Below are 16,372 nucleotides of genomic sequence, written 5' to 3'. Positions count from 1 at the left end.
TTATATTTACAAATGCAACATATTTTTATGTAAAATTGTTACCAAGTCCAAGCTTGCTCCACTTGCCACACGATAGGCAAATGAACCTGAAAGACGAGGTGTTGAGGCAGGAACATGACTTAATTTGGGAAGCCGGCTGGCCAAGAAGATGGCAGACTATCATCTTAAAATAACCATCTCAAGATGCCAGGTTCCCTCAGGGATCAGAGATCGGGGGAGGTGAGGGAACAAAGTAAAAAGACCATTTAATTCTGCAAATATCTCCTAGAATGGCAAGCCTCAGGCAGGGGAATGTGTTAGTTTCTTTTCCTTACAGTCATTCATAGGGGGGCAGGGTCAGATTATCTCCTTGCGAGCTAAACAAAGGCGCTTTAGTTTAGGCCAAGTGGGCAGGGTTCTCTGAGGCAGGCCATTATGCAATGGTTATAACAGTCAAAGAAATAAATCCAATATGGAGTCTAAATTAACTCCTCCCTGTTACGAAACTTTAAAATGTTAAATGTCTTATGATTTCAGCTATAAACATTAAAATAAACATGGGGTAGAAGTAGTTCAGTTCAAATATTTACCGTGTTCAAATCACTGTTTTCATCACCAGGGAGGTAAAAAGATTATTCAACAAGAGCCCCACTTTGCAGATATTTACACTGTGGTTGCAGAGAAGCAACTGAGTGTAACCTGGATAACCTGCCTATCCAGCTTGTAGTACAAATACGGTCACACTTTTAATAATCCAATTGCCCCATGCTTGAATTACCTAAGCACCTTCTCCACCAGGAATCTGGGGGCAGAGCTATTTACTTGGTTCAAAGAGGAAACTTTGAAGTACACAAGACAAAATTAGAGAGTTTGATCAGTTTATCAACTGAGGCTGTGAGTTGTGAGCCTCAGTTTATAATTTCCATTACTTTTGTTCCCACTTCCTGGCGTCACTATTGAAGATGGATCCTCACCTTTGACTGCTAAGTCATCCTTGCCAGGTCAGACCTCTGAAGAGGCTGCAGTTATCCCTTCTGCTTTGGTTTTTAAAGTTTTATCTCCTTTAGCTTGCTTTCACAAGCTCATCGTGCCAAATTAAGAAGAAAAGCTGCTATATATTCTGTCTCCTAAGACAAATGGCCACTTTGGTCCCCTTAAAATGTAAAGTTTCACCAGATATGCTGCATCTTAAATAATTCAGAAAGAAATCTGGGCTATGATATATGTGTGCACAAATTCAACAGGAACACAGCGTACAGGGCAATTAAGTTTGACTGAATAAAGAGAGTTTTCCAGAGTCAGTGATATTTGCCCTGAGACTTAGAGTGAGGATTATGAAAACAGAGTGAGAAAGACATCGGTAAGTAAAACAGCCCAAGGGAAATGAATATTTCAATATCTGAAAATAAACGTGACAGAAACACAAGGTTCATGGGTGACCAGGAATGAGGGAGTTGAAAAGGAAAAGTTGAAGATCTACCTTTTGTTCAACTTTAAATATCATATGTTAATGAGCTTGAAGTCTATTGTAAAGACAATGTGACGCCACCCAAAGATTATGAACAGAAGAAATGAGTGCCTGTGTTAGGGGAAATAACACTGATGGAACTGCTCACCCTGGCGGCACCATACGAATCATTTGCTTGAGTTATTTTCTAACAGGAAGTCCTGGTAAAGAACGCAAAATTACTAAGCCGCCACCAACCAAAGAGTTCAAGCAAAGGCCAAAGGAGGCACCCATGTCTTCCCACCTCCCAGAATCCTCCTCGCTGGCGTCCATCTTGGCGGAACGGTGTGCGCAGCCGCGGGAAGGACGCTGAGTCAGAACGACTGGCCGGAGAACCAGACTGCGAGGCGCGTGGCAGGGCAGGCCGCCTGGGTTCTCTCGCTCAGCGGCTCTCCGCCTGGGCACCGCTTCCAACAAAGTCTCCTGCTTTTTCAGCTCGTGTATCTCCTCAGACGACTCATTTCCAAGCGTCAGACAAGAGCCCACCCTCAGGCCACGGATGGGGTCCCCTTCCTGCAGCCCCCGGATCTGTAATTCTGTGAGATAGTTGGCACCTGTGCTGAGGGAAGACGGGCTGGAGGCGAGAACCTGAAGCTCTCCTCAGTATCCAGCGCTGAGCCGGCAGAGCCGCCACAGCCCTGGGGCAGAGGCAGTGATCACCCACGGGAAAGAACTCATCCGTCGGAGCTTTAGGACGGAGTCAGAAAGCCACTGGGCACGCGGGCGCTGAGTGAAATAGAGGGAAAGTCAGAAACGACACTGCGGTTTGCGGCTGGCGCTCTGAAGGAAAGCTGTGCCCTTAACCACACTAGGAAACGTCAGAGGGAGCGCTGTAACGGAGCCATAAATAACAGCTTCTTTTGGCCATGCTGAGTTTGATGTGCCCACAGGCCATACATGTAGAAAAGCACTTTCTAAATTCGCATGGCTTAAAAAAAAAAAAAAGGTAAATGCTTTTATTGGTCTCCAGGATCAAAATGGGACTAATTGTGCCTTAAGGACGTAAAAAAATACAACCTACAACAAAATTTCTCATCATATACAAATATTCTGCTACAAAAACACTTCTGGCACCAATAAGAATAATAGACTGAAAATACGTATTATTTTTTCTTGGTATATTTATAGAATGAAACAGTACCAACCGATGTACATGAAAGTGATTAATAAATAGCAAGAATTCACAGTTTGCTATTTGGAGAAAATATATGGATTTAGAGCCTTACCTCATATCATAAACCAAGTTAAATTAAAAAGAAATATAAAATAGAAGACAATGAAGGTGAATATGTCTGCAATCTCTGGATCTCAGGATGAGGAGTATCTTGTATACTTAAAAACAATGAAAAAACTCATATAATTTATAATTAATAAATTTGGCTACATAAACGTTTTATAGCTCTTTCAATAACAAACAACTAAATTAAAAAGATGCAATATATTAAAATGTATAAGCAACAAATTTAACAGAAGAAAAATATTTATTTATATATAAATATCTAATAAGATATTAGATATCCTTGAGAAAAAAAGAAAAGGGAAAAAGCTACAGATAGATAGTAAATATTTACTTCACTTAGAATGAAGAAATTTTCTAACTTTTAAAAACTTCATGAGAAAAGCAAAGACTAGTAAGTTAGTAATAAACGACACTCTCAGATATAGCTTATAAGAGTATTAATTTTAATTTTTTAAAAAGCAAAGTGGCAATATTTACCAAATTTGATAACATAGTCTGATTTCCCAATTCTGATAACATAATGTAAAGAAATCATTAAAAAAATCAAAAAATAATTTACATTATTAAACTCTGAAATACTTATCTTTAAATACATTTAAAGATTTACATATTTCAAAATATATTCTGATGTTTATAATAATGAAATATAGCAAGTACTATAAAAGTCTAGGAGACTGATTTAGATGTATCATCCTAGATGTAATCAATATAGAAGTATGACTGTAAGAGCTAATTCTATAAAAAGAAAAAAGATCCACATGTATAATGTGTACAGATTCTTGATCCTTCCAGGAAAGGGAAGGACTGTGCCCCTCTCATCCTCTCCTCCCAATCCACTGGCTGGAATTTGAGAGTACTGGTGGAAGATAGAAGCCCTAAGTTGATGATTGTTGTTGTTGCTGTTGTTGAGTCGCTCAGTCATGTCCAACTCTTTGCAACCCCATGGACTGCAGCACGTCAGGCTTCCTGTCCTTCACTATCACCCAGAGTTTGCACAAACTCATGTCCATTGAGTTGATAATTCCATCCAACCATCTTGTCCTCTGTTATCCCCTTCTCCTCCTGCCCTCAATCTTTCCCAGCATCAGGGTGTTTTCCAATAAGTCAGCTCTTTGCATCAGGTGGCCAAAGTATTGGAACTTCAGCATCAGTCTTCCCAATGAATACTGAGGGTTGATTTCCTTTAGGATTTACTGGTTTGATCTCCTTGCAGTCCAAAGGAGTCTCAAGCGTCTTCCTCAACATCACAATTCAAACCATCAGTTCTTCAGTGCTCACCCTTCTTTTTTGTCCAACTCTACTTCCACACAAGATTCCTGGAAAAACCATAGCTTTGACTATATGGACCTTTGTCAGCAAAGTGATGTAACTGTTTCTAATACACTGTCTAGTTTTGTCAAAGCTTTCATTCCAAGGAACAAGCGTCTTTTAATTTCATGGCTTCAGTCACTAACCACAGTGATTCTGGAGCCCGAGAAAATAAAATTTGTCACTGTTTCCACTTTTCCTCCTTCTATTTGCCAGAAAGTGATTGGACTAGATGCAATGTTCTTAGATTTTTGAATGTTGAGTTTTAAGCCAGCTTTTTCACCCTCCTCTTTCACCCTTATGAAGAGGCTCTTTAGTTTCTCTTCACTTTCTGCCATTAGAGTGGTATCATCTGTATATCTGAGGTTGTTAATATTTCTCCCAGCAATCTTGATTCCAGATTAAGCTTCATCCAGCCTGGCATTTCACGTGACATACTCTGCATATATGTTAAATAAGCAAGATGACAATATACAGCCTTGACATAGTCCTTTGCCAATTTTGAACCAGTCTGTTGTTTGACTATAGCCAACACACAGATAAAGCCTGGATTGTCAAAAAAGGCTCCTCATATCATCCTAGACTCATCTAATGCAGGTGTACCTGGCATACACATGCCACATACATTCAGTGTTCTAAGTGACAAACTGTAGAATTCTATGCACAGTTATACAGAAATTAATAACTTTTGCTCACTGATCAAAATTTGGCAACCCACCTGTGAAGGTTGGGGTACATGTATGTGTCAGAGCAGATGGATGAGAAACAGCAAATAAATCTGTGTGCCCCCTCATTCTTCTTTACCATTTAAGATATCACCTCACTCCAGTCAGAAGAGCCAATATCAAAAAATCTACAAATCATAAATGTTGGAGAGGGTGTGGAGAAAAAGGAACCCTCCTACATTGCTGGGAGGAATATAAAATGGTACAAAAACCATGGAGAACAGTATGGAAGTCCCTAAAAACTAAAACAGAGCTACTCTATGACCCTGCAATCCCATCCCTGGGCATATATCTGGAGAAAAACATAATTTGAAAAGATACATGAATCCCAGTGTTCATTGCAACACCACTGACATTAGCGAAGACATGGAAGCAACCTAAGACTCCATTGATAGATGAATGGATAAAGAAGATGTAATATACATACCATTGAACATTACTCAGTCATAAAAAAGAATGAAATAACACCATTTGCAGCAATGCAGTTGGACCTAGAGATTATGATACTGAAAGAAGTAAGCCAGACAAAGACAACCATCACATGATATCACTTATGTGTGAAATCTAAAAAAAAATGATACTAATGAACTTCTTTAAAAAGCATAAATAGACTCACAGACATAGAAAACAAACTCATGGCTACCAAAGGAGAAGGGAGAGGGAGGTAAACTGGGAGTTTGGGTTCAAATATATGCACTGCATGTGTGCTAAGTCACTTCAGTCATGTCTGACTCTTTGCGACACTATGGACCATAGTCTGCCAGGCTCCTCTGTCCGTGGGATTCTCCAGGAAAGCATACTGGGGTGGGTTGCCCTGCCCTCCTCCAGGGCGTCTTCCCGACTCAGGAATTGAACCTGCCTCTCTGATGTGTCCTGCATGGGCAGGAGGGGTCTTTACCACTAGCCAGAACTGGGGAGACCAAAATACACACACTACTATATTGGAAAAGACCCTGATGCTGGGAGGGCTTGGGGGCAGGAAGAGAAGGGGAGGATGAGATGGCTGGGTGGCATCACCGACTCAACGGACATGGGTTTGAGTAAACTCCTGGAGTTGGTGATGGACAGGGAGGCCTGGCATGCTGCAATTCATGGGGTTGCAAAGAGTCGGACATGACTGAGTGACGGAACTGAACTGAACTAATATATCAAATATATAACCAACAAGGACATATTTTAAAGCACAGGGAACTATACTCAATGTCCTGTAAGAACCTATAATGGAAGAGAATGTAAGAAAAGAATATATATGTGTGTGTGTGTGTGTGTATGTATAACTGAATCACTCTGCTATATACCTGAAACTAACACAACATTGTAAATCAACTGTATTTCAAAGAATTTTTAAACAGGAATTCCCACATTAAAAGATAACAGAGGGACCTAAGAGAAGGAGCCTGAGTTCCTCATGACTGCTGAGTCTCATTATTAGTAATGGGTTGCCTACTTCTTCTTTCTGTTCATGACACAGAGAAACAGATTCCTATCTTATTTAACCCACTTTTACCTCAGGCCTCCTGTCAAGCTTCAATGTTAAAAAGATCAAAACCGTAACATTGTTCTATGCTCCCAACAGTATCAGAAGGGAATATAAGCAATATAAAATCTACTACTCTGGACAAATAAATGCACAATTTAAAAATTTTAACACAGGAGCCAGTCTCACAGGTCAGCAACATTCACAGTACTCCAAAAATGTCAGGTTTTTGGTCTCCTCTTTTAGATATCTGAATTGCAAATCCTGTGATCCATGAAAGTTCCCCAGTAATAGGCTCTCTGCTGAGTCATTAAGAAAGCAGTGTTTGTTATTTTACGGTATCCTTTGAAGAATTAACTTAGCCTCTTACATTATGAGACAATTTTAAATATAGCTACTTTCAAAAATCCAACTGTAAAGTTTTATAGGCGTCCCTGGTGGTTCAGACCAGAGAATCCGCCTGCAGTGTAAAAGGCTGAGATTCAATTCCTGGGTGAGGAAGATCCCCTGGAGAAGGGGATGGCTACCCACTCGTCTTCCTGCCTGGGAAGTGGACAGAAGAGCCTGCTGGGCTCCAGTCCACGGGATTGCAGAAAGAATCAGACACACCTAGGGACTACCACTTTCACCTTCATGGCCCCAAACAAATCCAGCCATTGGCCCAGACTGAAGCATATTGAATATTTTGCTGTCACCTGGAAAACGTGCCCCAGCCGGACAGTGTGAGAAGGAGCTGCTGTGGATACACGTCCTAGACTCTCTACACTTGGGAGGGAGGGGAAATGGGAGTTTGGGATTAAAATGTACACACTATTATATATCAAAGAGACAACCAACAAGAACCTGTTTAAGGACAGGGAACTACACTCCATGTCTTATGACAACCTACAGTGGAAGAGAATGTAAAAAAGAAAAAAAGAATATATACATGTATGTGTCTAGCTCAGGGGAATGAGCCGTGGGAAACTATTACAAACAATGGCAGCACTCAGGCAGGTCTCCAGGGCAGCATGTTAAGAATCAGAGCAAACAAGCCATCTGCCACAGCTGGTGTGGTAATGAGGCGTACAGCGGGAGAGTTTCACTTCCACACACACAAAGCTAGTGAAACACACCGAGCTAGTGAAGAGTCCAAAGGTTCCGAGAGATGGAGGGAACTCGGCTCGCTGTGAATGACCTGTATCTAAAATATTGCCACACATACATACGTAAGCCAAAAACATAGTTCAACAGACATATCTAAAGAAATAAGGGAATTACTATTTTCAGTGAATCACCACCATCATTTCCCAGACTCCTCCATAAGTGATATAAAGACAGTTGACTTCCATGCACTATTAGCTAAATTGCTAACATATCAATGATCACTGGAGCAGAACAATAATAGTCATATAAATTTATATGATAATTGCTGAATTACTAAGATAAGTGTGATAACAAAAGAGACCAGTTAACTGTTGTCTTGCCTTGCTTCCTTCCAAAAGCAATAGTTTTCAAAAACTCTGAGGAAAAAATTATGAAGTAACAGTGAGAATCAACCACATTGAGAAGAGTAAGCAAAGGAATGAAAAAAATTAGCAATAAATACTTCTTCTAAGATCTTTTTTAAAATACCATAACCATTTTTGGTTAAGTTTTGTGGTTCTTCTAGAGCTATTGATGATTAAAAGATATCTACCGTTATTTCAGAAAGTACAAAGAATGAGAATTTTAAGGTAGCTAAAACTTACCATAAAGAATATTTTCATGGTTTTCTTCAAAATTTTAATTGCTAAAACTAAAAATCAAGTAGAAATTCCCCAAGCTAAGAGTTCATTAATAATGGGTTGCTCACTTCAAATACTAGAAATATTTCTTAAAACATAAGCAGTTTTTTTTTTTTTTTAATCATAAAGAGACGTGAACGGTCATTTTCCTGTTCTGAGAGATCAAGCAAGTTTAAAAGATGATAATGTCTGTCATTTTAATGAAGGAGTGTACCCTTTAGGCCTTCCCATTTCTGATATGATCGTGTGGGAACAGCACGTAAAGGAGGAAAGCTCCAAATTCCACCAGCATTGTCGCCAGGGTTAGTGAACCCAGACACGCGCATTCCTTGTGCAGCTTACAGGAAGGCGCTCTTCTGGACGGAAGCCTCTTGACCCTCACCAGGGCACCCGGCTCACCAGTCAGAGTGTGGCCCCACTTTCCTCTTGGCCAGTGGCCCTGTAGCAGGCAAACTAGCCCAACAGTCCTTGGGAGCCCTGCCTGCCTAAAGGATTGAGAAGGTTTGTCGCAAATTCTTCTGAAGTGAAAACTCTGGGAAATGTCTTGCCCCTAAGTGAACTGCTCGGGACAGATGATCCCAGAGGTGCGTACACTTCAATGGAAGAATGAGGGAGAAATTGAAGAAGCAAGTTCCAAGGAGCTTTATTTGAAGGAATAGATGATTTGTTTAGAACTTTTACAAATGCACTCCTAATATTTGACTCACTTTTCCAACCACTAATTTGGGTACTTTCTGAGTTTTCTCAGCACTGAGAGGGTACAATTTACCAGAAAACCAAGAAGAAGCACAGCTGGAAAATCAATACATCCAGTTAGTTTCATTTTTCTAAATCTCCATTTTAAACAAAATCCTACATTATTGTTCTTAAGGTTTTTTTTTTTCTTTTCCTATACATACTTTTAAAAGTATATATAATATTATTGCATAAGACTAGGTCTAAAGGATTAAAAGTGTATTTTCTTAATTTTAAGATGGCATTTTTAAATCTAAAACATTACATTTTAAATAATGGGTTGAGTCTTTTTAGCTTAGTGAATGTAATCTATGACCTTTAGTCACAAGTCATCCACTATATCACAAACTGAATTTTATTTTCTCACAATTCATCATGCTTATATTTTGTATGCATTCTAAAAGTTTTTTTTCAACCATTGTGAACTATTTACTAACTTTTATTCAAGAGACTGAACAGATTTTCTAAATCTTAGTCATTTCTTTTTTCCTTTTAGCAATATTAAAACTTGATGACTCAGATAGCCTAGAAATAAATCCATATACCTACAGTCAATTAATGTGTGACAAAGGAGGCAAGAATATACAATGTAAAAAGAGAGAGAGTCTTTTCAGCAAGTGGTATTAGAGATGTTGGACAGCCACATTCTAATCAATGACGTTAGAACACACCTTCACACCACACGTAAAAATAAACTCAAAAAGCCTTAAAACTTAAATATGAGACATGGCACCATAAAACTCTCAGAAGAGAACATAAGCAAAACATTCTCTGACTTAACTCATACCAATGTTTTCTTCGGTCAGTCTCCTAAGGCAATAGAAATAAAAGGAAAAATAAACAAATAAGACCTAATCAAATTTTCAAGTTTTTGCACAGCAAATGAAACCATAAGCAAAATGGAAAATCAACCTAGAGAATGGGAGAAAATATTGCAAGTGATGTGGCTGACAAGGCATTAATTTCCAAAATATATGAACAGCTCGATAAAAACAACAACAACAACAACAAAACAAACAACCCAATCGAAAAATGGGCAGAAGACCTAAACGGACGTTTCTCCAAAGAACACACACAGATGGCCAAAAGGCACAAGGCAAGATGCTCAACATCACTAATTATTAGAGAAACGCAAATCAAAACTACAATAAGGTACCACTTCACACCAGTCAGAATGGCCATCATTGAAAAGTCTACAAATAACAAAGCTGGAAAGGGTGTGGGGAAAAGGGAACCCTCTTACACTGTTAGTGGAAATGTAAGTTGATACAGCCACTATAGTAAACAGTATGGAGATTCCTGAAAAAACTAAAAATAGAGTTGCCATATGATCTAGCAATCCCATTCCTGGGCATATTTGCAGACAAAACCATAATTCAAAAAGATACATGCACCCCTCTGTTCAAGCAGCATATGTAAATAACCTTGTAAATAACCTAAATGTCCTTTGACAGAGGAACTGATGAAAAAGATGTGGCACTTGGTCTATGTGTATAAAGGAACACTACTCAATCATAAAAAATGAAATCATGGCATTTATAGTCACATGAATTGACCTAGAGATTATCATACTAAGTGAAGTAAGTCAGAAAGACAAACATCACAAATATGTGATATCCCTTATATGTGAAATATAAAATATGACACAAAGGAACTTATCTGTGAAACATCCAGAATCAGACTCACAAACGTAGAGAACAGATCTGTGGTTGCTAAGGGGGAAGCAGGGATAGAGGAGGGAAGGACTAGCAGTTCAGAGTTAGCAGATCCGAACTATTATATAGAGGATGGGAAAACAACAAGATCCTTCTGTATATCACAGGGAACTGGATTCAGTACCCTGTGGTAAACCACAATGGAAAAGAATTTGGGACCAAGTGGAAAAGTAGGACTGACATGCACACTACCATGTTAAGATAGATAACTAGTGTGAAGCTGCTCTGTAGCGCAGGGAACTCAGCTCGGGGCTGTGATGACCCAGACGGGTGGGATGGAGGCTGGAGAGAGGGCGGCTCCAGAGGGAAGGGGTGTGTGTACATGCACAGTCGATTCACTTTGTTGTCGAGCAGAAACTAACACAACATCGTAAAGCAATTATACTCCAATAAAAAAATAAAAATTAAAATAAATTTTAAAAAGAAAAATAGCATATCCATATGTGTATATATATGCATATATAACAGAACCACTTTGCTGTATAGTAAAAATGAACACAATAGTGAAAGTCAACTGGACTTCAATTAAAAAATTGAGTTACAAAAATCTAGAAAGTTCCAAAGAGACAAAAAAAAATAAAAACTGATGACTCATATCACCAGAGAAAATATAAAGACCCTCTTCTCATAAAAATTAAATATATATGTGTATATATAAAGCATGTTAATATGTCACATTAACAAGGATATAAGATACTTTGAAAAGATTACTGAACTCACGGAGATGTAAAAACCCACCAGAAACCAAGTCTATGATCCAATTTCAAAGCAGATTTCTCTTAAAGGTATGATATAATTACAGGAATTTTTTTAAAAAATCAAATATAAGTGATTCTCTCTGGCCATCCCTCCGGCCCAAAATACATCAAAGAAGTCCTAAGGAGTAATAACAAATAGAACAGTAAAGGGCTGAACCAACCCATTTGATACACAAACTATCTAATCTCTTTTCCATTTATCCTATCTAGGTATAAGTCCAGTGACCATATAGTTAGCATCATTCACCAAAAATTATGATGTATTTCGGCATTAAAAGATAATAGACTTATCAACCTGAAACATGAATTTAAAGACATTATTAAGAAAATATAATCAAAGTAAATAGTGATAACACATACATACTTAGTACATACAAAAATAAGAGAGGAAAATGGGAAAGTGATGGAGGAAGGGGTTCTTCCTTCTAGAAGAATGCTAGAAAATAAATGTAGAAGTAATAGAATTTTAAAAAAGCACCATTTTGTGCAGCATTGGTCATACAGTGGTGCGCATAGCTGCCTTCCAAAAAAATCACCATTTTGCAACCCCCTGTGTGATATCTGATTCAGACAAGGATCCAAATGGATGCTAAAGCCATTGAGTGAAAAACTGTTGAAGAGCAGGATAATCCATCCTATGATCCCATCCCACATACCACTTCTGATTTATAAGAGGAAGGAGTACCTCTATGCTGCAGAGATCCAGCAGACACCACCTAACTAAATAACTAAACTGCTCATCAAGAAAGGCACAAACAGACATCGTGTGCTTCCTAATGTGATGCAACAGGAAGTACACAAGTGGGAAGTGGGATATTTTTTAGACAACTAGCCCACACTCCAAAAATGCCAGTGGCATAAAAGCAAACAAAAAGAGGCATGGCTCTGGATAAACAAGATGAAAAAGACATGGCAGCAAAATGCATTACATAATTTTGATTGAATTTTGAACTTTAAAAACATATGGAACCTTTTCTTTAATAATTGGAGAAATTTGAATATAGACCATATATTTTTATTATATTACAGAACAAATGTTAAACTTATTTGGTGTCTAGCAGCTTTGTGGTTGTGTTAGAGAAAGCCTCTGTCCTTGGCTTACATGCTAAATTATTTAAAGGTGAACTGTTAAAACTATCTGTAATTTATGTTTAATAATTCAGGAAAATATATTTATGTGAGATACATGTGATTATACACACACAGAAAGAAAAAGCATATGTGGCAAGATGTTAACTGGTAATTCTAAATAAAGATATACTGTTGCTTATTGGACTATTCTCAACTTTCATAGCATTGAAATTCTAAATAAATTGTGGAAGAAAAAGAGCTAAGGGGAAGAGGAGGGGAAGCTGGTTAATGTGGAAGCTCTTCAATATAATTCCATGCAGAATGTAGCTCCTCTTATATCATCTAAATGCTATGTTAGAGGCAAAATAAATTAAGAGTTTGATATAATACAATCCATGACATATGTCATGATATATGACATGTCATGATATGACCTATGATATTCATGATATGATAATCACCTCTGAAGAAAATATCCAAACATATTAACCAAACGATTAAATTCAGTTAACAGTTTAAAATATCTGGAAGCATACATAACTTCAGCCATGCAACAGTCAAGTTTAATCGCAATTTTACTATTTACTAGTTATGTAATCTTGGGTATGATACTTAACATTAATTGACATCTCCTGGATTTATCTTCTGCAAAATATAATACTTAACTCATGCAGTTGCTCTGATAAATAAATGCTGTAATGCTGCAAGTCAGTGGGTCTCAAACTTCATTTCGATACCACTCACCCAGAAGGTTTGACTCTACCCCAAGAGTGTCTAATTAATTAGGTTTCAGGTGGAGCCTAAGAATGTGTGTTTCAAGTGGGTCCCCATGTGGTTCTGATGCTGTTGTCCTACCCACTGGGGACCACACTTCGAGAATTACTGCTATAGATATTCACATTGGAAAATGTGCACACCCTCTAACAGAGAGAGAAATCTGTCCCTCTACCTCTCAGGGTGACTTCTGTTACCTTGAGTTGGCTCCTTCACCAACCCATGATCATCTGTACTTTTTTTCCTCTAGCTGGAGATCCTCACCATTCCCATCCCCATCCCTGGTCTTCAGCCAGAACACACATAAGTGTCTCATTAGCCAGACACTGAAAATAGCACATGAGCCGCACTTCGTTCCACTACAGTTTCCATACGGTGTCATATGTGAGAGATTTAGGCTTAGTCTGGAATCAGCATGCGACATCAGTGCCTGGTGTAGGGTGTTCAGCGTGAATTGTGCCCCTGTGGCACCTTCATGAGCATCCAGCATGAATCCCAGAGCCATTCTACCCAGCTGGAGGTCTGCCCTGATTCCTAATTTTCATCTATGTTTCCTGCTACACAAATAGTACGGCTGTGGCCTTCGGCCTGATCTGGTTAGATCTTTCTCACCCGTGGCCTTCAGCCTGATCTTGTTAGATCTTTCTCACTCCTCGACTCCCAGCATGACCTCAATGATAGAGAGATCAAATTTCTAGTACTAAACTGCACAAACCTGAAAGCTCACCACCACAGACCTTCTGTGCCCCAGCTTAGACCTCATTTTTGCCACTGTTCAGATCACGGTCAAGCTTACTCTGCACTCTGACTTGGGTTTTTGGATCTCAGCACTCATGGAGGTTTATCAGTTGTTGTTCAGTCGCTCAGTAATGTCTGACTCTTTGCAAATCCATGGACTGCAGCACACCAGGCTTCCCTGTCCTTCTCCATCTCCCAGAGTTTGCTCAAACTGATATGCCATCCAATCATCTCATCCTATGCCTCCTCCTTCTCCTCTTACCCTCAGTCTTTCCAGGCATCAGGATTTTTTCCAATGAGTTGACTCTTCACATTAGGTGGCCAAAATATTGGAGCTTCAGCTTCAGCATCAGTCCTTCCAATGAATATTAACGGTTGATTTTCTTTAGGATTGTCTCCTCTAACACCACAGTTTGAAAGCATTTTTTGGCTCTTAGCCTTCTTTATGGTCCAACTTTCACACCCATACATGATTTACTAGAAAGACCACAGCTCTGACTATATGTACCTTTGTCGGCAAAGTGATGTATCAGCTTTTTAATATGTGTCTAGGTTTGTCATAGCTTTTCTTCCAAGGAGCAAGGGTCTTTCAATGTCATGGCTGCAGTCACTGTTCACAGTGATTTTGGAGCCCAAGAAAATTAAGTCTGTCACTGTTTCTTGTTGCTTCCCCATCTATTTGCCATGAAGTGATGGGACTGCATGCCATGATCTTAGTTTTTTGAATGTTGAGTTTTAAGCCAGCTTTTTCACTCTCCTCTTTCACCTTCATCAAGAGGCTCTTTAGTTCCTTTTCACTTTCTGCCTTTAGGATGATGTCATCTGCATATCTGAGGTTACTGATAATTCTCCCAGCAATCTTGATTCCAGCTTGTGCTTCACCCAGCCCGGCGTTTTGCATGATGTACTCTGCATAGCAGTTAAACAAGCAGGGTGACAAAGCAGTCTTGATGTACTCCTTTCCCAACTTTGAACCAGTCCGTTGTTCCATGTTCGATTCTAACTGTTGCTTCTTGACCTGCATACAGGCTTCTAAGGAGGCAAGGTCAAGTGGTCTGGTATTCCCATCTCTTTGAGAATTTCCCACAGTTTATTGTGATCCACACAGTCAAAGGCTTTAGCATAGTCCATGAAGCAATAGATGTTTTTCTAGAACTCTCTTGCTTTGTCTGTGATTCAACGAATGTTGGCAATTTGATCTGTTTATCAGAACAGTACAATAGATTGCAAAGCGCATGGGTTCTAGAGATTCAAAGATTTAAGTTAGAATCCTAGCTTGATTACTAGGTAGGAAACCCTTGACCAAATTACTTAAGGTCTCTTGGGCCTCAGTTTTCTAATTTATACAATGGAAATAACATAACTTGATTTAGAAAATTAAATGAGATAATGCATATGAAAACACTGAATTCAGTATCTGACTACAGTATGCATGAGATGAATTTTTTTTAAAGTCATAGTGATGATGAAGAAGATGATAACTGACAAAGGGAGGACAAAAAAGAAAAATATTCCTGCTGGTGAAGTTAAATCTGTGGCTATTTTCTGGCCAGCTTCTTTCACACATTTATCCCTCCACCTTAAATCCCACCAAGCCTCATAGCTCATAGGATTGAAAAGCTAATTTTAAAAAATCTTTCCAATGGCTGTCCTGAATTCTAAGATCTGGGAATGGACATTATGTTCTTCCCATGATAGAAAGGACTTAAAGAGTTAATGGGAACAATTACTGTGCTTCCTGGAATTTCTTAATGGTGGAGATGTTCTCAGGGACCCTCTCCTTATGTAGGGCTATGAGTCTGGGGGTTGGAAATATTGCCCCTAATAAACCCAACCACACAGTGCTCTTCATTGGAAAAGACCCTGATGCTGGGAAATATTGAGGGCAGGAGGAGAAGGGAGCAACAGAGAATGAGATGGTTGGATGGCATCACCAACTCAACAGACATGAGTTTGAGCAACCACCGGGAGATGGTGAAAGACAGGGAAGTCTGGCGTGCTGCAGTCCATGGGGTCACATAGAGTTGGACGTGCCTTAGTGACTGAACAACACAGTGCTCTATTCTGCAGGGTTATGAGATGGATCCTTAGTGAGAGGCACGTGCAATAGATGAAAAAGCAGTGGACGGGAAGCTAAAACAGCTGGATTTCAGCTGCAGTCTCTCACCAGGAACTAGTTGTATGACTTTGGACAGTGTTTCAGAATTCTCTCGTTCCTCATGTGTGAAGTACACACATACTCTGTAGGATCTCTGTTACCTTTCAAACATTACGGCTACCTCTGTTTTAATTTTGGCCCTGGATTACTCTTCCAACCTTGAAGAAGAATCGTAGTTGACATACAGGTTTGTCAGTTTCACAGTTTAACCCATGAAGGTCCCGAGAGTCACCCAATGGCTGGCCTCAAGAACTATATCATAATTGCGACCAACCACCTTGAATAAAAACACAGGAGGAGCATACACGGCATTCAAGCCAGATTTACAAAAAGTAGTTCAAGGTCTCATGAATATACACTTACTGTATTCACGTTTCTGTAGCTCCATTTATGCCCTAAAGAATGAAAGTAAATGCTTTTA

This window comes from Muntiacus reevesi, chromosome 16 (assembly GCF_963930625.1).
Source record: "Muntiacus reevesi chromosome 16, mMunRee1.1, whole genome shotgun sequence".
NCBI classification, from domain to species: Eukaryota; Metazoa; Chordata; class Mammalia; order Artiodactyla; family Cervidae; genus Muntiacus; species Muntiacus reevesi.
The sequence above is the reverse complement of the archived record's forward strand: the minus strand, read 5'-3'. Positions refer to the sequence as shown.